The sequence below is a fragment of the Nicotiana sylvestris genome, chromosome 5, assembly GCF_000393655.2.
Source record: "Nicotiana sylvestris chromosome 5, ASM39365v2, whole genome shotgun sequence".
NCBI lineage: Eukaryota > Viridiplantae > Streptophyta > Magnoliopsida > Solanales > Solanaceae > Nicotiana > Nicotiana sylvestris.
In genome coordinates this window covers 38,317,093-38,341,802 of record NC_091061.1, presented here as the reverse complement: position 1 = coordinate 38,341,802, position 24,710 = coordinate 38,317,093, and the positions used below count along the sequence as shown (strand labels likewise).

The 24,710-nt window shown below is 38.6% G+C and overlaps 1 long non-coding RNA gene across 1 annotated transcript in view; it reads left to right on the top strand.

Annotated features, from left to right (window-relative positions):
- Positions 1-24,084, top strand: part of LOC138891061 (uncharacterized) — a 42,617-nt gene extending 18,533 nt beyond the window's left edge. The window contains exon 3 of the long non-coding RNA XR_011407374.1: positions 24,010-24,084. This is a non-coding gene — a long non-coding RNA (uncharacterized lncRNA). The remainder of the gene's footprint in view (positions 1-24,009) is intronic.
- The last annotated feature ends 626 nt before the right edge of the window (positions 24,085-24,710 follow it).

Sequence of the window (24,710 nt, the reverse complement as noted above, 5' to 3'; positions counted from 1 at the left end):
AATATTTTTTTTTAAAAAAAAATTGAGGTCTAAAAGAAAAACTTTCTAAAGAAGTGAGTAATGTTAAATATTTTTGGATTTTTTTTTTGAATACGGTGAGCCGAAACCAAAGAGGTTTGCCTTTGATCTCACATCCGGTGAGAATCAGACCCGTGTAGTTCAGGCTATAAACTAACTAATTTTTGAAAACAAACAAATTTTTTCCTTTTTCTTTTATAGCAAAAAAAACTATTTTCCTTTTTCATTTTTTTTTTGAAAATAAAGCAAATTAAAATAAAAGACTTATTCCTACACACTTTCTGCTTTCTAGGCAAACAAACAATTCTAAAAGTAAAAATATATATGTTTTTTTTAAAAAATTCGGCAGTATTTCGACAGTACTTGGACACTGATTTTTCTAAATTAATCATCTAACTTTCCACTTGCTATTTTTATTTTATTTTATTCTTTACACTCCCGAGACTCAGAAGCCGGTCAACATGCAAGACCGAGCAAATAAATGCACATAAAACAAATAAGATGCATCAGGATGGTCATTTTCATTTTTGGTGCACCTGTCCTAGACAGACCCAACCCCTGTGTTGAGCCTCCAAAGTCAGATGCACGTGATGCAAACAAACGTTCCTACTAGGGATCCGGCATGTGGCTGAGTTATTCTAGGTTCAGAACTTGGGTGTTTGTTCTAGACCTGGCTTACCCGAGCGGACAGCTCGAGCCGAGGGGGAGGCAGCGTACCGGGAATACAGAAGTTTCACCGGCTTTGCAACTTATCCAACCTCGTTCTAAATAGGGAATTTAGACACTATACAGAAAAGAAGTCACACGAAGTGCACCCTTCTTCATGATTTAGAAGACTCAGAGAGGAGATGGGTTTCGGCACAGCTTATATACAGTTCACATAAAATCAAAGCGGTAAAAGCAGTTAATTAGCACATTAAGCACAGATCATGTAACAAAATCAAACGAAGCCAAATACAACAATTATTCCAAGCTCGAATTCTGAACCCTGAACCAGAGATTCTGGGTTCCAGTGTTTTCCCCAGCAGAGTCGCCAGAGCTGTCACACCTCCTTTTTACGTACCCGTGAGGGTACGAGGGAGTTTTTCCAATTAAAGGACAATCGAAACGGGATTTATTTATTTATTTCAGAGTCGCCACTTGGGAGATTTAGGGTGTCCCAAGTCACCAATTTTAATCCCGAATCGAGGAAAAGAATGACTCCATATTACAGTCTGCGTACCAGAAATCCGGATAAGGAATTTTGTTAACCCGGGAGAAGGTGTTAGGCATTCCCGAGTTCCGTGGTTCTAGCACGGTCGCTCAATTGTCATATTTAACTTATTTATCTGATTTTAATACAATTGTGAACCGATGTGCCAATCTTAACTTTTTACCACTTTATTATTATAATTATTATTTTAAAAATAAAAATAAAAATTGTGAACATCGTTTAAAACATGTCTTTGGATTACGTCACATGAAATGCACCCGCAATCCAGAACATATTTTATTCAATGTTTTAGGATTTAGATTTGGGTCGCATGAAATGCGCATCCGAGTTTAAGAAGGTAAAATTAATTAAATCGTGCCTAAAGAGTCTAGCGCATCATTATCTTTGGGGAAGGAAGTGAAATTCACTAAACAATCCATCCCAATTCTAAGTAATTTTTTTTTAAAAAATAATTAAATAAATAAATGAGATTAGAGAATTATGTAAATTTGTATTATTTACATCTATTTATTTTTAGCGAAATCCTTCCTTATTTTAAGAAAATCCTTTAATGACTACCTTTTTATTATTACTAAGTTTGTCTATAAATATAAAATCAATATCTACATTCTTGAAAATAACATATTAAATAGAAGAGAAAAACAAATATTAACATAAAGTAATAAAAATTATAATCATAAATACAATGGAATTATCGAAAAATAAAATTAAAAAAATAAAAAAAAACTAATTATCCCATAGTTTGATTAAAATTTAAATTGTTAGTAAGACTTAAGCTTATTGAAACTAATTATTTACAAATACTGAAAATTGAAAGAAAGAAAAAAAAACTTGATTACTAAACCATATTTCTAAAAAATTTAAACAATTTAACCTTAACTAACTTTGTTTTAATTCACATCATGTCCTAATACTTGTTCGCAAACTAATTCATGTTTTAACTGAAATTGACTACATGATTCCGATTAACTTATCGTTGACGAAAAACCTTATGAATAAGGAACTTAGTTAACTTTTGCCAAACTGATTCAATAACGCCATTTTTACGTTATTTCTTCTATTTTTTTTAAACAGTTTTAATTAATAATCAGGCTTAAATATATTTCCTAATAATCTGGTTAAGGCGTTATTTAATATGTCTCTATAATATGCCTAGTTATGCCAAATGACTGTGATTTACAGAATAATAATACATGAATAACCTAAATACAATACAAAGACTAAATTAAACTAAATTAAAAATTTAACACTCCATTCTTCATTTCAGCTTACAAAATGCCAAAATTACAGTTGTGTACCTGATATTGTCAATATAAGAAGAAGAAAGTCAGCAACGTAATACGTAACACAGCAACAGCAACAATAACCAGCAATAACCAGTCAACGAAAATCCCAGTGACAGCTTTGAAAAATTCAAAATAAAATCCAGGAATGCCGAAAATAACGGACAGAAACCAAGGGAAATTTTCAGATTTTTGAAAGGCTAGTTAATCTTCAACCCTTAATTTCTACACCTGTATACCAGAATATTTATCAGGTGTGTACTACTTTCTCTTCTAATTTTCAACTTTTTTTTTTCTTTGTATGTTTTTCTTTTCTTGAGAGTTTCAATATTTTTTTTCGGAATAAATGTTCAGCTCTTTTTTTTTATCTCTTTTTTTTTTCTGTCTGTGTATCCTCTCTATCTGATTTCAAGACCTCTATATATATAATCCCCACCCTTTAATCAATTAAAATCAATCCTTTTCTCTACCAAATCCATTATTTTCCCACTCATCCCCATTACATTAAATAAATATATCACACCACCCCATTTCATTTTGTCCCCCATGCTTCTTTTAAAATAATGCAAGATTCCCCTTTAAATTAAATCTTGTCCCCCCTTTATATTAAATAATAATATCACAACCCACCCCATTTCATTTTGTCCCCCATGCTTCCAAATAAACAATTACAAATTGTACAATTCCTAAACTACCCCTTCCGACCTTACTGAAATTACCAAACTACCCCTAAACGTATTACAAATTTACCAAACTACCCATCAGCTATAACACATCAATTAATCAAACTTAACCAAAATATAGACAATATGATCAATTTCTAACAATGTTCAAACAACAATATGAACACGGATGAACATCATAACAACAATATCACATGAACATGATTTTAACAACATTTCAACAACAAATCACATGAACACAAATTGAACAACCAAGAACAACCAAAATTTGATTGAACAATATTTTTGGCAACAACAAACCTATTTTTCGGATTTAAACAACAACAACAATCAAACAAGTATATTTAGATTCTTAAATTCAATAATATTGAACTTAAAATCAACTCTAACAACATTATAACAAACAATTCTTATATTAAACTTTAAACAAGATTATGAGACTAATTCAAGAAATAATCACAAATGGTAAACAAGAAATCAAACTATACACATTTCGGATTCAAAATCAAACAAACATAATATGAACATGAATGAAAAGATTCAACCACAATAACAAACTTTATTCAAATTTCGAATTGAACTTAAACAAAACAAATAAACATATTCAAATCACTAATCTTCAAATAATCAATTAATCTTTCTTAATTAAATCCAACAAAAAAATATAACAAAGATACATGATCATGAATGAAATCTATATTAAACAAACAACGGATTCAAGCGATTTAAACTAAATCTAACAATATTAAACCTAAACTAACAATTCCTTTTTTGCAAAAATTAAATTAACATGAAATAAACTGAAAATCAATTAATTAAATTTTCATTTGAATCTGAAAATTAAACCAACCAAACATATAAACAAACTAAAAAAAATTATTTCAATGATGAACAAACAAAACAAGAATTGAATCATTTATCGATTTTGGATCCGAAAAATATCAAACAAATTATGGACGATAAATGAGATCCGAAAAACCACTAACCGGAAATGAAACGACGAACAACGACCAACCAACGACGAACTCGGACAGTGATCGACGACATCGACCAAAACTACTCCATGTACGCGAACTCGACTGGACTGAAGCAGTAGCATCCGCTACTGCTGGACATCAGAGCTTGAATGGACGCAGCAGCAGCTCGGACGCGAGGAGGAGCAGCGGCGAACGTGTGGAGAAGCAGCGGCGACGGTGTGGAGGACGACGAAGCAGTGGCTATGGCTGTTTGAGCTGAAGAAGACGATGTGAGGCAGCAGCTATTGCGGACGCTGAAGCAGAAGCAGCGGGTAATCCATGGTCGAGCTTGAGCTCGTCAATGGAGAAACAACGCTGGGACGATGGACTGTTGTGTCGTTTGCTTGTGTATGTGTGTGTGAGTGTAACGATGTGAGGGGGTGTTCGTGGTGGAGGGTGGTCGACGTTGGTGAGGGTAGCCATGGTTGTGCTTTGGAGTTTTGAGGAAGAAGAAGGAGAAATGGGGGGGGGGGCGGATGCTTAGGCATTTTTAGGGTTTTTTTTTTTTTTTTTTTTTTTTATTTTGTTTGTAAAATAATAGGGGTGTTGGGTTATGGACTGGGTCGACCCAGTTCGAAATGGACTGGGTCGTAGGGAAGATTGGGCCATTTTTTGGGCCTGTGGCTTGAAGTTGAAGAAGAGGCCTAATTCCGACTTTCTTTATATTTTCGCTCTCTTTTCTTCTTTTATTTTTCTAAAACTAAATTATAAAAATACTTAAACTATTATTAAGAACTAAATTAAGTTATAAAAGTGCAAATTAACTCCCAATAACAATTAACGCACAATTAAGTATTAATTAAGCATAAAATTGTATATTTGGACATTAAATGCTAAAAATGCAAACGATGCCTATTTTTGTAATTTTTAATTTTTGTAAAACAAATTTAATTATTATCAATTATAGAATTAAATCCTACATGCAAAATGCGACATATTTTTGTATTTTTTTATTAATTTAGCAAATAAACACGCACAGACAACTACAAATAATTATTCAAAATATCACAAAATTGCACACCAAAGAAAATCATTTTATTTTTGAATTTTTGAGAGTAATTCTCATATAGGGCAAAAATCACGTGCTTACATTGCTGATTGAATGAACTGATGTTCCGAGCTTTTCCCTTTAATAGGAAAATATCATCTGTATCACGTTCATACTCTTTCTTTTGGTTGTATTACCTTGTTTAGGTCTGATTTTTTGAGCTTTACCATATCTTATGAGCAACTAACAATAGCAGTTATTGTTAATTTATTAGTTATTAGTTAATTTGTTAATTTGTTGATTGTTAATTTATGTTTATATTTGTTTAATTTTGTATAGATGGAAGATACAAGTAACGTAAGTGATGTTGGTTCTAGTGAAAGTTTACCTATTACGGTAGATAGTAACACCAACACCATTGATAGTGAAGATTCCAAGAAAAGGAAAGCAATGCAACCTAGGTCTAACGTTTGGAACCATTTTGATAAATTTGAGGTTAATGGGGTTGGGAAAGCACGATGTCGATATTGTAAACAAGCTTATGCTGCTAATTCATCTAAGAACGGAACAACAGGATTGAAGAATCATTTGCTTAGATGCAAAGAATACCCACTTAAAATTGCAGAAGATAATAGTCAAACAAAGATAAATTTTCAATCTTGCCAAAATGATGAAGGATCAATTTGGAAATTTGATCAAAAAGTGGTTAGGAGGGCCTTAATTGAGATGATAGTTACTGATGAACTACCATTTAGCTTTGTAGAAAATGAAGGCTTTAAAAAGTTTATGAGAAAAACACAACCACTATTTCGTATTCCTTCTCATAGAACAATAACAAGGAATTGTTATGAAGTTTACGGTGAATTGAGGCAAAATCTAAAAAGTTCTTTGAGAGAAGCACAACCAAAAATTTGCCTAACAACAGACACTTGGACTTCATTACAAAGAATAAATTATATGTGTTTGACAGCCCACTTCATTGATAGGGATTGGAAGTTGCATAAAAGAATACTTAATTTTTGCCCTATCACTAGTCATAAGGGTGAAGAGATGGCTAAAGCTATTAGGGATTGTTTGCTTGAATGGAAATTAGACAAGGTTTTCACTATTACTGTGGACAATGCTTCTTCAAATGATGTAACTGTCAAAGAATTGTCTAAACAGTTAGATATGTGGAAAACTAATATGATGATTGGTAAACATCTTCATGTGAGATGCATGGCTCATATACTAAATCTAATTGTGCAAGATGGTTTGAAAGAACTTGATGTTTCTGTGACACGTGTTAGAAATATTGTGAGGTATGTGAGATCTTCGCCTGCAAGGGCCTTAAAGTTTAAACAGTGTTGTGCACATGTAAAGGTAGAATGTACCAAAACGTTGTGTTTGGATGTTCCTACCAGGTGGAATTCCACCTATTTGATGTTGGATACAACACAACAATTTGAAAAAGCCTTTGACAAGTTGCATCTTTTTTATGATGGATTTTCTGCATATCAATGTTCTCATCTTTGTGAAGATGGTGGTAATGCAGGTCCTCTTGAATCTGATGATTGGGTGAATGTGAGGAATGTATAGAGTTTCTTGCAAGATTTCACCAGCTAACTAAAAAGGTTTCAGGTTCACGTTATATCACTTGTAATTCTCATTTTGAGGATGTATCTGAACTTTATTGTCATTTGAAAATGTGTTTAGCTAGTGAGGATGGGCATTTGAGAAAAATGACTGAGCAAATGCAAGAAAAGTTCAAGAAGTATTGGGGTGAACCTGAAAAGATGAATAAAATGATTTTTATTGCTTCCGTCTTGGATCCACGTAACAAATTTGAATATGTTGAGGGAGCACTTGAAGAACTTTTTGGGGAGGAAAAAGGGAAGAAAATAAATGCTGAGGTGTATGCTTATATGAATTCTTTGTTTGGAGAGTATCTAAAAAAGTATTCAACCGAATCTTGTCCTCAATGTCCATCTAGTTCTACTTCATCTAACAACACATCTAATACACCTAGTGGGAGTGTTATAAGTGCATCAAAAATTAGGACTAAGCTTAGCTTAAAGAAACAAAAGGAAGACAATGGAAGTGGGGGTGCTAAATCGGAGTTGGATAAATACATTAGTGAAGAACAAGAGCCTTTTAGTGAAGAATTTGATATCTTGAGTTGGTGGAAAACACATGCTCCTAGATTTCCTATTCTTTCGGAGTTGGCTCGTGATGTGTTGGCAATTCCAATTTCTAGTGTGGCGTCGGAATGCGCGTTTAGCACTGGTGGCCGTATTCTTGATTCATTTAGGAGTTCATTGACTACTAAATGTGTGCAAGCTCTTATTTGTGTTCAAGATTGGATTAGAGAAGAGAAGAATCTGTGTTTTTATTGCACTGGGTTTAGCATCTGCAGACTGCAGTTGTGCAAGTTAGCATCTGCAGTTTAACTGTTTAACAGTTTAAGTGTTCAGCTGCCATGTGTTTAAGTTTGGACTGTGTTTTTAACTTTTTATTGCACTGTGAGTGTTAAGTGTTAACTATTAAGTTGATTGCCAGATCTGGCGTGCAAGTTTGCATCTGCAGTTGCCAGATTGTGAAGTTGTTGTCTGCAGAATAATATATTATTCTTGTTTCAGGCTTTCAGCCATGAGCCATGTGCAGTTGTGCACATTGTGCAGTTGTGCAAAGTGCAAACACTTTAGAATTTCGATTGTGCAAACACTGCATTTGTTGGACTGTGTTTTTATTGCACTGGATTTAGCATCTGCAGACTGCAGTTGTGCAAGTTAGCATCTGCAGTTTAACTGTTTAACAGTTTAAGTGTTCAGCTGCCATGTGTTTAAGTTTGGACTGTGTTTTTATTGCACTGTGAGTGTTAAGTGTTAACTATTAAGTTGATTGCCAGATCTGGCGTGCAAGTTTGCATCTGCAGTTGCCAGATTGTGAAGTTGTTGTCTGCAGAATAATATGTTATTCTTGTTTCAGGCTTTCAGCCATGAGCCATGTGCAGTTGTGCAGTTGTGCACATTGTGCAGTTGTGCAAAGTGCAAACACTTTAGAAATTCGATTGTGAAAACACTGCATTTGTGATTCCTCTTCCAATTGTGCATGACTGCATGTGCAGTTGTGCACTGTTAGGTTAGGCGTTAGCATTTAGCAATTTAGCATTGATTATTCATTGATTGTTAAATCGAAACCGTACCGAACCAAAATAATAAATACCAAACCGTACCGAAATATTTTGGTATGGTATTTGGTATACACAATTGATAAACCAAATACCGAACCAAAATTCTTACATACCGAACCGAAATACCGAACGCCCACTCCTACTTATCAGTGCCAAAAAATGAAAGGAAAAACGAGGAGTAGACCAATATTTAGGGCGTATATGTTTGGCATGGCTTAAGTATACCTAAGAGGTAAACAAAGTAATATTGGTAACTGGTGCATAAAGTGTTGTTTATTAAGGTAAACAGCCGTGCTAATTAATATGTGTACGAAATTAAAGTTAAGTCGTAAAATTGACGTGATAAGATTCAACTAGTAATATAAACTGGACTTGTTTAATATGAAAGGGGAAAGAAGCCAAATCCTGTACGTTGGATAATTAGTCATGTTTATACTCGTTTCTATTTTCCGTCTAAAATTATCCTTACCGTTAACAAAGTAGATAAAATCACCTCCAACCCTAACAGATTTCCAACGTGGCAATGAGACCCGTCACTTAAACTGCCAACCAGGCAATTATCAACCCAAATTTTAAAGACCCGTGCCCATTAATGGCTAGTGGCCACCTCTCATCTTTCTTAGAACCCATAGGTTAGACTATGGAAATTTTAGCTCAACATTGCTCAAGTGAAAAATAATAAAAAGGAAAGAAAGTTATTCAATACTTTGTTGAATTTTTTAGTTTATCGTATCTTTGTCTTAAATATTCAAAAATTTGTTGGGTTTGTAAAAAAGTTAAATTAATGGAAGAGAGAGGTTCAAACATAGCCTACAATGGCCGCTACTTTTTTGAAATAGAAGATAGGGCAATGGAAATTTCATTCCAAGCTATTAGATTTCTCCATTTTCTAGATTCTTGCTTAGTTTTATTTAAATTTGGATTTGTTAATTGGTTCTTTACCGTAGGAGGTAAGGTTTATTTGACAACAACGATAATAACGACGATAGAGGAGAAAGAGAAACGGCGTGGATGATAAGGGGCCGGGGAGGGTAGGATGGTAGGGTAAGAGACACCAACTATAGCAGTGGCGAAGGAAAAGGGAAGTCTTCTATGGAGGGAGGGAGATAACTGATTTGTGGTAAAAATAAGGAAGATGCTCGTAGGAGGGTTGAGCCGATGGTCTATCGAAAACAGTCTCTCTTGGAGTAGGGGTAAGGTCTTCTTACACTCTACCCTCCCCAAACTCCACTTGTGAGATTCTACTGGGTTGTTGTTCTCGTATGAGGAATAAAGAGCTTGGATTAAGAATTAAAAACTAAAATTAAGCCACATGACAGTCATAGAAAGAGAAGAGATCCGTTAGGGTTGATAATTGCCCAGTTGAGTAAATTGAGTAAATTATTTTTTCCCCCAACCGTTATGGTTGATAATTGCCCAGTTGGCAGTTTAAGTAAGGGGTCTTATTGCCATGTTAGAAATTCGTTAGGATTGAAGGTAATTTTATCTACTTTTTTAATGGTAGGAACAATTTTAGACGGAAAATAGAAACGAATATAAACGTGACTAACCTTTTTCCCATATGAAAGATATGGGCAATGATACTGTAAATTGATGATAGGACTAGCATTGGAATAGTCTTGGAAACTGACTCGTTTCATAGTAATATATAAATGGAGGAGTAATGCACAAAGTTAACATAGTCTCATAGAAATTTATTGAATGAAATTAATAGGGTCAAGCTTCTAAGTACCTTGAGCAACAATTAGTATTTGACCAAGCTTTTAAAAGTGTTTTTAAATATATTTTTCTCAAAAGTACTTTCGGAGCGAAGCTGTTTTTTTCTGTTTCTCCAAAACTGCTTCTGTTTCTACTCAAAAGTATTTTTTTCTTCTAAAAGCTTGGCCAAATACTTTAACTTTGGAAAAAAATTACTTTTTTGAAAGAAAACAAAGTGCTTTTGGCCTCGGAGAAGCCGGGCCAAACAGACTATAAATAAGATTTAAAACATCATTTTTTAAGGAAAAAAATGCTATTTTAAGACAAAGATACGACCAAAAATGCTATTTTTCTTTGTCTTAAAAATAGCATTTTTGTCCTTGCATATATAATAATCCCTTCATTATTAGTCATTGCATAATAATCCTTTCATTACTAAAAAACAATACTTGCATTATGATCTCCACAAGTTACTAATACAAAGGCAACCAAGTAAAAAATTTCTTTGCCACAAATTTTGAAATAAATATAAATGGATTTGAATTGGAAGTCATTATCTTTGACCTTTTTCATGGTGGAACGATCACCACAATGCATGTCCCGTGGCAGACAAAAAGTTCCCACCAAGATCATCCAATCCCTTCTTGTTTTCTTTTTTTGTTTTCATTATAAACAATTGAGTGCCCCTAGCTTTCCTATTTCACTCTTCTTAAAAGTAAAGGTTGCTATTTTTACCACTAGAAATTCGGTAAAAAGTGATCACAAAAAGCGATCAAAGTTGATCGCTTATAGGCCTAAAAGCGACCAAAAAGCGACCAAATATGCCTGGTTGCAATATTGTTGGTCCATTTATTTTAGGGACCAAAGTTGGTCGTTAATTAGCGACCAACTTTGGTCTCTAAGGTAAAAGGACCAAATATTCCGGGTAAAGACTATAGCGACCAACTTTGGTCGCTTTATTATTTTAATAATATAATTTTGGCGACCAAAGTTGGTCTCTAAATGTAAAATACGTTTTTTTATTTATTATTAATCATAAAAAAGCGACCAACTTTGGTCTCTAATCCAAATATTATATTTTAAAATCTGAAAAATAGAGACCAAGATTGGTCATTTTTTATTAATTTTTTTAATTATTTTTTTTTAAAAAATAAGCGACCAAAGTTGGTCGCTAACTTCAAGAAATATTTTTTTTTAATTATAAGCGACCAACTTTGGTTGCTATATTTCCAGAAATTAGTTTTTTTTATAAATGGTATAGCGACCAAAGTTGGTCGCTTTTGAGAAATCTGGATTAAATAGCGACCAAGGTTGGTCGCTATTGCCCAGAAAATTGTTTTTTAAGGGAAAAACGACCAACTACCGATCAAATTTGGTCGCTTTTCTTGGTATATTTTTGGCAGAAACTGCCTGTTTTGGCAGCTACACCACCTGCCAGCTTACCAAAAATCCTAAACAGGCATTTTATGCCGACAACAACAATAAAAAGCAACAAAGTATAAAGTTCAATAGAACTAACACATTAAGCTAACAAAACTAAGTTAACGCTTATTACAAGCCCATTCGAAAACTGGTTCTATTGTCTAGTTCAAAGTATATAAAGTACTCAAGGAGTGTTCTTTCAGCATCCTCGTCGGAAAGTTGGATTGCCTCGCCCGACTCATTAGGTGGCTGACTGCGTATGAATTCCCCCACATCAGCTGTGAAGCGAACCTATAAGAAAAATTATATTGAATTAGTATTTCAAAATTTATATAAAAGTAAATCAAAATACTTAATGAAAAGTAAAAAACTTACATGTATAGTCGAGGCTCGACCCTCGACCCACCTTTCTGGATCAGTCTCTTTCTTCTTCTTTACAATACGAGTCTCATTGAATAGCTCATCTTGCTTCATTGGCAACATAAAGCTGTCTCGTGGCTTTGGTGATTATCCTTGTGGTACTATTACTCGGGATGAACTTGGATACAGAGAATATCTTAGATACAGTACCCGACAGGATGTGTCTTTGATCAATTGTTGTTCTCATTAGCGACAATGATGATGAGAAGGCAATGGCATGTGTTTCAAACAGTTATGGTGTAGGTAGGAATTTAACATTTCCTAAGCAGATAAAAGAAGACGTTACAGAGGAATTCTCTACTTCATTTTTCAAGAGGAAAAAAAGTTTAATTGAGAGTGACAAGGTTGATGGTAATGGAAAGAATTGGACTATGAATTGGCAATGGCATGTTTTTCAAACAGTAATGGTGTAGGTAGGAATTTAACATTTCCTAAGCAGATAAAAGAAGAGGTTATAAAAGAATTCTCTACTTCATTTTTCAAGAGGAAAAGAAGTCCAATTCTGTCACGATCCAATCCCCGAACCCGGTCGTGATGGCGCCTCTTATGGAGACAAGGCCAGCCAGACCAAAAGAGAATAACTCTTTTAAACAGTTAATCATCATAAACAGTAATAACATATAATATAATGCTCATAAATTGCGGAATTTAACGATAATAACAGCAGGAACCATCCCGACACAGCCCAAACCGGGGTGTCACAAGTCATGAGCTACTATAGAATCTGCTATAGGTCTACAAAGTACGGGATCCGATACAACAGTCTAAAGAAAACATAAATGATAGAGGATAAGAGAGACAAGGGGCTGCGGACGTCAACAGCTACCTCGTAACTCCAAATCACTGCCAAGCCTGGAAGGAATCAGCGCTCAAGTGCGAACTCTGCTATACCTGAATCTGCACACATGGTGCAGGGATTAATGTGAGTACTCCGACTCAGTGAGTAATAACAATAAATAATGGCTGATAGTATGAAATCACGTAAAGGCACTAAGCAGTTCTATATCAAAACAGTAAAATCATTTAAACCTCTGTGGGTAAGGAAATCATGTGAAATTCTTTAAACCAGGTAAAACATATATAATCAGCATAAATCAGCTCCTCAAGCAGTTCAGTTCATTTATTCGTTCTTATCCTTAGTTGTCAATTCATATACTTCTCACGATAACTGAATCAAAATATATACATATATATACCGCTGCGGCGTGCAGCCCGATTCGCATATCGCTGTGGCGTACAGCCCGATCCATAATAATAATAGCCGACTGCGCTCACTGGGGGTGTGCAGACTCCGGAGGGGATCCTTCAGCCCAAGCGCTTTATAATTGTTGCGGCGTGCATCCCGATCCATATAAGTAATTGATGTGGCGTGCAGTCCGATCCATAATATGTATAATATATATATCTGCTGTGGCGCGCAGCCCGATCCATATCATATAAAATATTGTCACGACCCGGATTTCCCACATCGGGTGTCGTGATGGCGCCTACTATCAGAGCTAGACAAGCCAAATATTTAAAACACCTTTCCTGCTTTCTTTCAAGCAATATAATAAACGAGACAAAATCTAAGCGGAAGACTTTAAATCTAAAGCAACTGAAAACCAAAAGTGCGGAAGTTTGAACCAAAATGCTACCTAGAGTCTGGTGTCACTAGCTCACGGACTACTATAGAATACTACAATTAATGTCTCAAGGGAAAATACATCATGTTTGTCTGATACAAGATAAACAAACAAAGAAAAACATGAAAAGGGACTTCGGCCTGCGAACGCCAGCTAGGCTACCTCGAGAGTCCCTGGACTGAAGATAGCTCCCAGAAGTCCTACTGCTGCGGTCCGTAAACTGCTCCCTGATCTGTGCACCAAAAATGCACAGAGTGTAGCATCAACACAACCGACCCCATGTGCTGGTAAGTGCCTGGCCTAACCCCGGCGAAGTAGTGACAAGGCTAGACAGTACCTATCACAATTAACCTGTACAGATATATATATACAACAAGTGCAAGAAAATAATAACAAGATAATACAAAGTAAAACTGGGAGGGGACATGCTATCGGGGAGTAACAGATAAAAATGAAATATCGGAAATAAGCAGAAGAGACTCCGGTTCCCATGATGTATATATATATATATATAAGTGAATATATATATATATATAAGTGGACGGCGTACCACACGATCCCATAATATCATATATAAGTGGACGGCGTGCCACACGATCCCATAATATCATATATAAGTGGACGGCGTGCCACACGATCCCATAATATCATATATAAGTGGACGACGTGCCACACGATCCCATAATATCATATATAAGTGGACGGCGTGCCACACGATCCCATAATATCATATATAAGTGGACGGCGTGCCACACGATCCCATAATATCATATATAAGTGGACGGCGTGCCACACGATCCCATAATATAGTTCATAATATCTGACTTCATATAGTAGACCCCTTCAGGGGAGAATAACAACTCAATACCTTTAACCCGGCAAGGGTACAGCTAACAGCCCAAAATATCCCGACAAGGGAGAATATATATATCAGTCTACACATCCCGGCAAGGGAGTATTCACAACACATTCTCCTTTTAAATCATTCTTCCTCAACCGTTCACATTATATGAAACTTATCAAATAAACAAGGAGCTTGTGTCACATTATTCGAATTAAAAGCAATCAAGACTCACGGTCATGCTAGACTCCGGTGCATAGATAACCGTCACCATGCCTATACACCGTACTCCACATTAGCAAGTAGCAAATATCATCCTAATCCTATTCCCTCAAGCCAAAGTTAGAACAAACACTTACCTCGAATGCTCCAAACTCAACTCACGCTTCTAGTATAGCTTTACCTCTTGATTCCACCACCAATCCGCTCGAATCTAGTCATAAGTTACTTAATCACATTAATAATTACTAAATGAATCATCCCCAATGCATGAAAATAGATTTTTCAAGGTTTTTCCCAAAAAGGTCAAAAATACCCCCGGACCCACGTGGTCGAAACTCGAGGTTCGGACCAAAACCCGGTTACCCATTCCCCCATGAATCCCAATATATGATTTGTTTTTAAATCGGACCCCAAATTGAGGTCCAACTTCTCAATTTGTAGAAAACCTAGGTTCTACCCAAAACACCCAATTTTCCCCATGAAAATCTTTGATTTGAAGTTGAAATTATGTTAAAAGATGTTAAGGAATAAAGAAATTAAGTTAGAAATCACTTACCAATCGTTTTGGGGAAGAAAAGTTGTTGGGAAAATCGCCTCTTAGGTTTTGGGTTTTTGAAAAGTGAAAAATGACTGAGATTTTCCGAACTTGTATACCTTTCTGAGGACCTGGCGCGGACAACACAAAAATGTATTGCGGCCGCGCCGAGTGGGAGAAAAATTGGGGCTTCTCTGAACCCTTCTAGCAGGACCGCACTGTTTTGGTGCGCGGCCACGCTGGTTGACCTGAAACCTAGCCCTCAGACTCAGCCACGCGGACCGCACTGAAAGGCATTCGAAAAGTGAAAAATGACTGAGATTTTCCGAACTTGTATACCTTTCTGAGGACCTGGCGCGGACCGCACAAAAATGTGTTGCGGCCGCACCGAGTGGGAGAAAAATTGGGGCTTCTCTGAACCCTTCCAGCGGGACCGCACTGTTTTGGTGCGCGACCGCGCTGGTTGACCTGAAACCCTAGCTCTCAGACTCAGCCACGCGAACCGCACAGAAAGGCATCGCGACCGCGCGGCTCCAGCGCGGACCGCGCGGAAATGACCGCGGCCGCGCTGGTGTCTGCAACACCTGAACCTGCATTTTCTTAAGTCCGAGACCTCCCGGGCCCCATTCAAAACTCACCTGAGCCCTCGGGGCTCCAAACCAAACATGCACACAACCTTAAAAACATCTTACGGACTTACTCGTGCGATCAAATCGCCAAAATAACATCATATACATAGGATCAAGCCTCAAACACATGATTTTCTTTCTTCAACTTTCATAACTCAAATTCTCCATTTTTAGTCCGAAACACGTCATATGACGTCCGTTTTTAGCCAAACTTTACAGATAGTGCTTAACACATATTTAAGACTTGTACCGGGCGTCGGAACCAAAATACGAGCCCGATACCTATATTTTCTAACCCCTTTTTCATTTCAAATTTTCATATCAAATTTCAGAAAAACAATTTCTTTCAAAAATTCATTTCTCGGGCTTGGGACCTCAGAATTTGATTCCGGGCACACGCCCAAGTCCCATATTTTTCTACGGACCCTCCGGGACCGTCGAATCACAGGTCCGGGTCCGTTTACCCAAAATGTTGACCGAAGTCAACATTATGCATATTAATACCAAAATTCATCAAATGTTTCACATAATTCACATATTCTAACATAAAAACTTTCCGGCTACGCGCCCGAACTGCGCACGCCAATCGAGGCAACTAAAAGCGAGGTTTTCAAGGCCTCGAAAGCGCGGAACAAGGAAGAACTACGGGACCTCTAAAATGACCGTTCGTCCTCGAACGGACAAAAGAAAGAAGTACCTGAGTCGGGAAATAAATGAGGATAACGGCTCTGCATATCGGACTCGGACTCCCAGGTCGATGCCTCAAGAGGCTGACCTCTCCACTAAACACGCACCGAAGGAAAACTCTTCGACCTCAACTGTCGAACCTGCCGGTCTAGAATAGCCACCGGCTCCTCCTCATATGACAGATCCTTGTCCAATTGGACAGTGCTGAAATCTAACACGTGCGATGGATCTCCGCGATACTTCCGGAGCATAGATACATGAAACACGGGATGCACAGCTGACAAGCTAGGTGGCAAGGCAAGTCTATAAGCCACCTCTCCCACACGATCAAGAATCTCAAATGGACCGATGAACCTAGGGCTGAGCTTGCCCTTCTTCCCAAATCTCATCACGCCCTTCATAGGCGATACACGAAGCAATACCCGCTCACCAACCATGAAAGCAACATCTCTGACCTTGCGGTCTGCATAACTCTTCTGTCTGGATTGAGCTGTACGAAGTCTATCCTGAATAATCCTGACCTTGTCCAAGGCTTCCTGAACCAGATCCGTACCCAATAATCGAGCCTCTCCCAGCTCAAACCATCCAACTGGAGACCGACATCGCCTACCATACAATGCCTCATACGGAGCCATCTGAATGCTGGACTGGTAGCTGTTATTGTAGGCGAACTCTACTAAAGGCAAAACTGGTCCCACGAGCCTCCAAAATCAATGACACAGGCTCGGAGCATGTCCTCAAGAATATGAATAGTCCTCTCGGACTGACCATCCGTCTGGGGATGAAATGTTGTACTCAACTCAACCTAGGTGCCAACTCTTGCTGAACCGCTCTCCAGAAATGCGAGGTAAACTGCATACCCCGATCCGAAATGATAGATAGCGGCACCCCATAAAGGCGAACAATCTCCCTGATATAAATCTCGGCTAACCTTTCGGACGAATAGGTGGCTACAACAGGAACAAAATACACTGACTTGGTCAGCCTATCAACAATGACCCAAACTGCATCAACACTGCACCAAGCCCAATACGAGACACATCACAATAGACCGTATATGGCCCTGAACCTGTGGGCAGAACCAATACCGGTGCCGTAGTCAGAGCCTTCTTGAGCTTCTGGAAGCTCGCCTCACACTCGTCCGACCACCTGAACTGGACACCCTTCTGGGTCAATCTGGTCATAAGGGCGGCAGTGGATGAAAACCCCTCCACGAACCAACGGTAGTAACCTGCTAATCCTAGGAAACTCCGAATATCTGTAGCTGAAGCTGGTCGAGGCCAGTTCTTGACTGACTCTATCTTCTTCGGGTCTACCTGAATACCTGTTGCTGATACGACATGACCCAGGAATGCGACCGAACTCAACCAAAACTTGCACTTTGAGAACTTAGCATACAACTGACTATCCTTTAGGGTCTGAAGGACCACTCTGAGGTGCTGTTTATGCTCCTCCTGACTGCGGGAGTATATAAGAATATCGTCAATGAAGACTATCACGAACAAGTCCAAATAAGGCCCGAACACTCGGTTCATCAACTCCATGAACGCTGCTGGGGCATTAGTCAATCCAAATGACATGACCAAAAACTCATAGTGCCCATACCGAGTGCGAAATGCTGTCTTAGGGACATCAGACGCCCTAATCCTCAGCTGGTGGTAGCCAGATCTCAAATCTATCTTTGAAAACACCCTCGCACCCTGAAGCTGGTCGAATAAATCGTCGATCCTCGGCAGTGGATACTTATTCTTAATTGTAACCTTGTTCAATTGCCGGTAATCGATGCACATTCTCATCGAACCATCCTTTTTCTTAACAAACAACACCGGCGCACCCCAAGGTGAAATACTGGGTCTAATGAAACCTTTCTCAAGCAAATCCTGTAGCTGTTCCTTTAATTCTTTCAACTCCGGCGGGGCCATACGATATGGCGGGATAGAAATGGGCTGAGTGCCCGGGGCCAAATCAATACAAAAGTCGATATCCCTGTCGGGCGGCATACCCGACAAGTTTGAAGGGAAAAACTTAGGAAACTCCCGAACAACTGGCACAGAATCAATAGAAGGGACGCCAAGTAGGCCAAACATCCCTTCTCTACCATACGCCGAGCTTTCACATATGAGATAACACTGCGGGTACAGTGACCAGAAGTCCCCCTTCACTCTAAACGGGTTAAATTCGGTAAGGCTAAGGTTACGGTCTTGGCATGACAATCCAACATAGCATGGTACGGGGATAACCAATCCATCCCCAATATAACATCGAAGTCGACCATGTCCAAAAGCAACAAATCAACACGGGTCTCAAGACCCCCAAACACTACGATACAAGAACGATGAACTTGGTCGACCACAATAGAATCACCCACCGGTGTTGACACATAAACAGGAATACTCAACGAGTCACTAGGCATAACCAAATAGGGTGCAAAATAGGACGACACATATGAATACGTAGATCCGGGATCAAATAGCACAGAAGCATCCCTATCACAGACCAGAATAGTACCTGTAATCACAGCATCTGATGACTCAGCCTCTGGCCTGGCTGGCAAAGCATAACAACGGGGCTGGGCCCCACCTCCCTGGGACGATCTTCTGCTGGTTGACCCCTACCTCTAGCGGTCTGAGCTCCACCTCTAAGACCTCTACCTCCACCTCTATGTCCTCTACCCCCGCCTCTAGCTGGCTGGGCAGGTTGTGGGGAAACTGGTACCTGGATCATCGGGCGATGACCCTGCTGCTGCGAGCTGCTGGAAGCTCGAGGGCAGTATCTGGCAATGTGACTCACATCGCCGCAAGTATAACAAGCCCTCGGCTGCTGAGAATAACGAAGTGGTGGTGCACTGATAGGTGCTGATGGTGAACTGAAGAGCTGCTGGTCAGAATACTGCGGCTGAGAACCACGACCACCTGGTGTACCATGAGAAGCCTGGAGAGCTGACTGAAAGGGCCTCGAAGGATGGCCTCTACCATAAGAATCCCTACCTCCAGACTAGGTACCACTGAATCTACCAGAATGACGGGGCCTCTTATTAGACCCATGACCACCTCCATGAGCCAGTGCCATCTCTATCCAGTGGGCACCATCTGCCGCCTCCTGAAATGAAATCTCACTACCGGCACTCATGGCCATCTGAACACGGATTGGCTGGGCCAACCCATCAATAAACCTCCGCACCCTCTCTCTATCGGTGGGGAGTATCACAATGACATGACGAGCAAGATCAATGAACCGGGTCTCATACTGGGTGACCGTCATAGGACCCTGCTAGAGACACTCAAACTGCCCGCGAAGAGCATCTCGCTGAGTAACTGAAAGAAACTTCCCAAGAAATAACTTTGAAAACTGATCCCAGGTCAATGATGGTGACCCTGCTGGCCTGGCTAAACAGAAATCCCTCCACCAAGTCTTGGCGGATCCTGCCAGGTGAAAAGTGGCAAAGTCGACCCCATTGGTCTCTACAATGCCCAGAGTCCGTAGAACCTCATGACAGCTGAATATGAAATCCTGAGCATCCTCTGAGGGGGTGCCACTATATGTGGTTGTGAAGAGCTTGGTGAAACGATCAAGCCTCCACAAAGCATCCATAGACATAGCCGCACCATAGCTGGACTGAGCCGCAATACCTGGCTGGGCTGCCACAGCTGGCTGAACTGCCACAGCTGGCTGAACTGCTGGAACCTGAGCCTGAGGAGCTACCGGCTCTGGAGTATGAGTATCGGGAGTCTGAACTCCTCCCCCAGCCTGAGATGTGGCTGGAGATACGGGAAGCAAACCCGCTCTAGAAATGCCCTCCATAAAGCCTACCAGTCGGACCAAAGCGTCCTGAAGCAGTGGAGTGGCTATGAAACCCTCTAGGACCTGAGCTGGGCCCACTGGAACAGCTGGGGCCGGAACCTCCTCCTCAAAATCGACCTGAGGCTCCGTCGCTGGAAATGCTGCTCGGGGCTGAGCTCTGCCCCGGCCTCGGCATCTGGCATGGCCTCGGCCTCGCCCTCTGCCCCTAATAGGGGCTGCTGCTGGGGGCTCAGGCTGTTGCGCGGTAGAAGAGGAAGCACGTGTCCTCGCCATCTGCGAAAGAACAGAGTGGAAAGACAATCAGCACTTGAGAAACAGAATCGCACGACAAGAATGAACAAGGTGAAGTTTTCCTAACTCAGTAGCCTCTGCGGGATAAATACAGACGTCTCCGTACCGATCCCTCAGACTCTACTGAGCTTGTCCGTGAGTTGTGAGACCTAAGTAACCTAGTGCTCTGATACCAACTTGTCACGACCCGGATTTCCCACCATTGGGTGTCGTGATGGCGCCTACTATCGGAGCTAGACAAGTCAAATATTTAAAACTCCTTTCCTGCTTTCTTTCAAACAATATAATAAACGAGACAAAATCTAAGCAGAAGACTTTAAATCTAAAGCAACTGAAAACCAAAAGTGCGGAAGTTTGAATCAAAATGCTACCCAGAGTCTGGTGTCACTAGCTCACAGACTACTGTGAGCACGTGATTTTTGCTTCACGATAACTACTCCAAAAGAAATCACAAATAATTTTTCTTTGTATGCAATTTTTGAATTTTCGTGACATTTCGTATGTGCATGTGCATTTTATTCTAATTAAGGAAAAATACAGAAAAATAGTAATATAGGTACATGTGCATTTAGGAATTAATGTTGCATTTTCATAATTAATTAATCACGGGTTTATATAAAAGGATAATATAAAATAATATATTTAGGAAATTATAAACCATAAAGAAAGAAAATCACAAAAAATATGCATATGTGTTTCTTGCCAATGTGTTGATTTTGTTTAATTTGAGTAATAATTATTATAGGTGCTAAATAATATGTGTGTAATTTTATTTTTTGATTTTTACGATTTATTTAGGATTTTTGTTTAATTTTTGTAATTAAAGAAAAATGGAAAATGGGTAAATGTAAAGGAAATTCGGACTGGGCCAGGAGAAATTCAGGCCCAAAACTCATCCCTGACCCAATCCAAACCAGTTGGTCTCAAAAACTAACAAAACGACGTAGTAGGATGATGAAACTACCCTGTTTCGTCATCCTTCAATCTGAGCCGTTGATCGAACAAATCAAACGGTTCAGTGCAGCCCTGGTTTGGTTTGAAACGACGCCGTTTCAAGTGCTCAATCTGAGCCGCCCATATTCTTTGATCCAATGGCCCCGAGAGCTTTGACCAAACCCGATCCCACAACCCGGTCCACTTTTACCCGGTGAACCCAGCCTCTCAAAGATACCAAACGACACCGTTTGTTTAAATGAATTAATCCAGGCCATTGATCTCAATTGATCCAACGGCTAGGATCCATCCACCCCACCCCTATATAAATTCAATCCCTCACCCCAGCCCCCTAACCAAACCCCCCCTCGTCTTCCTTTTCATCATCGTCCCTAAGATGATACCCCCAAACCCTAGCCGCCCTAGCTCCCCCTCGCCTGAAACCCGGAGGCAACTACGCTGCCGGCCACCAAACCAACACCCTAAGACCACCTGACCATCCTCTATCCAAATCTGGTAACCACTTAGCTCGAATCCTCCTAGAGCTTCTCGAATCTTCATTTGAAGATTCGAGCCAAACTCAGATCCAAACCAACCAATCCCTAATTAACACCACAACACCCCCTAACCACCCTCGTTACAGATCTGTTGGTTGTTCACCTCGAATCACCCTACAGCGTCTCGAATCTTCAATCGAAGATTCGAGCATGACCTAAACCTACCCCAATGTACCCTAAACTCACACCAGTCACTCTCCTAACCTCACTTTGGTTTGGTTCGAATCTGACCAGAAGTGGTTGAGCCCTAAATCATACCCTCAAGAACCCTAAAATCCCAAATCTTGGAATCTGCCCAAATTAAGTAGAAGGTTGAGGTCTAATCGACCTTAATCGAAGTATTTTCAGTTGAGAATACTTCGACTAAGGTCTGTTCGATTTCAAAGTGTCCGAATCAGAGTTTCGAAGACTAGATCCGTATAATTCTGTTATTATGAGGTATTTTCTTTTTTTTTTTCTTTCCTTCGTATTTGCTTCTCTACATATCTGCTTATCTGTTGTATTTATTTTAAAATTTATTTTGCTTAATTGACCTTGTTCATATTCAGTAGGATCAATTCTGTCATTTGTTTAGGTTCGATATGATTGTTATGTGATATAACTTGTATAATCGATTAATGAGTTACGTCGATTAATTTCCAGTTAATCTATGTTTCTATCAATACCCCTGAAATTGCCTATGAATTACCTAAATTGTCTGGGGTCTGATTGTTTGGTATCAGTTGTTATAAGCATGTCCATTAATTAGTTTCGACAGTTAATTCACTCTCGTTTGTTAAAACAGAAAGTTCGTCAAACGTTTGTTGTATATATTTGATCCATGGCCATTTGATTTCAGGGCATTGTCATCCTAATAACAATGAACTTGCATTCCTGATGTTTGTATTCATGTGCATATTTCAGCTTCAGTTTTAGGGATTGTGTTAAGTTCTATGTTGTGTTAAGTCTAGATTGAGTTAATTCCGAGTCCATTTGTTCCAATTGATCTCTAATTTTAGCCCTTCAGTAATCAGAAATAAGTTTGGGTACATTTGAAATCAGTTTTAATTTTAAAATCTTTGTTAAAAGGTAAGCATATTTTAAAAGTTGTAATACAATAGTGTTTGTCTTAGGAGGGCAGTAATAACAGTAGGATTATAGGGGTATTTTGGGAATGGAAAATGGGCAGAATTGACTAAATTAGTGGTCCGTTAGTCAAGCACTAATAAAACAAGAGTTTATATATTAGTTTAATATTAGTGGAGGACAAGCCCTTATATCATGCCTTAATTTAGGGAATAAAATAAGGAAAAGCATTCCTTAGTGGGATTTTGTTGAAAATGGGCAGATTTTTTGGGATTTTGGTCGGGTAAGTGAAGCTTTTCAAAGGGGGGCTAATCTGTTTGGTTATTATATATACCTAGGAGAAGACAAAAGAAAAAAAGAGAAGAAAAGAGGGGGGAGATTATCTAAAAAACAGATTTTTTGAAAGAGAGACAAAGATTTTAGAAAAAAGGCAGACTGAAAAAGAGAGAAAAAAAAAGATGTTAGTCTTAAAAGAAAAAAGGTTGGGGCTGGTCTTCCAATTTGGAAAGGGCAGTTTAGTTTTGAGATCATAGGCTGTGCTATTACCTTGCTAAGTCAGTGGATTGGTTGATCCGGATAAGGCTAGGCTTTACATAGAAGAACTTCAGTTTTCATTTGAGTGTTGGAGAAATCAGAAACCACTGTTTTTCTTTTCTTTTGCCCCTGTCTGTGTTCTTTTGGTGCTGTTGGATTTCAGCTGGATATTTCCTAGTGTTCTACTGTCGAGTATTGTTCCGTTGGGTTACTGTTTGGTTTATTTCCTGGTTTTTTTAAACTCTGCCACGGGGTGTCTACTACTGTTATTATTGGCTTCATTGGTTGGTGCTATGTCGCTAAATCTGCTGTGCTGCTGCTTACACTGCTGTTGCTTCTACTGATTTTGCTCACTTCTTTGCTTTCAAAATATCAGGTACACAATCGAATGGCTGAACCTTGTAATCTGAGAATTTGAAGCATGAATACAAAAGTGAAGTGTTGAAGCCTTAAAATTTTTAGCAGTTGTCCACTTGTACACGCATTAATAATTGGAATAAGAAAATAATATCATAAGTTAGTCTGTAATAAATCGGTTCGGCAAAATAGGTTAATTCACTAGTTATGAAGGCTTCAAGATTATAGGTTGATCATGAACAAGTAGCTAAATTTAGCTAAGACACGAATTTAAATTAAACATCGTAAATTAGGCATTAAGGCATGACTTGAGCTTAAGCAAGATTAGAAGAACGTTTAAGTCTAATAAACTTTCTAATAAGCTTTAGTAATTATGGTTAAATTTAGTTTCAAATGATTGTGAATAATTAATCTCAATAATATTTTTTTAAAAAAATAACAATGCTAAGTTTTAATCTAGCTATATTTGTTTATTTTGAATATTAGTTGTTGAATTTTTATTTAATTTATAATTTTCGAAATTAAGAATAAAATCCCTTTTTCATCAATATTTGTATGAATCAAGCAATTAGCGTGTCATGTTTTCTTAAATAATAATAATAAAAAAAACGTAATTAATTAGGATTTTCTTTATTCATTTTAGAGACTAATTTTAAATAGCAAAATGTAGTCGCTTTAAGATTTATCCATTTAGGAAAATAAATGAGATGAGCCTCGCTT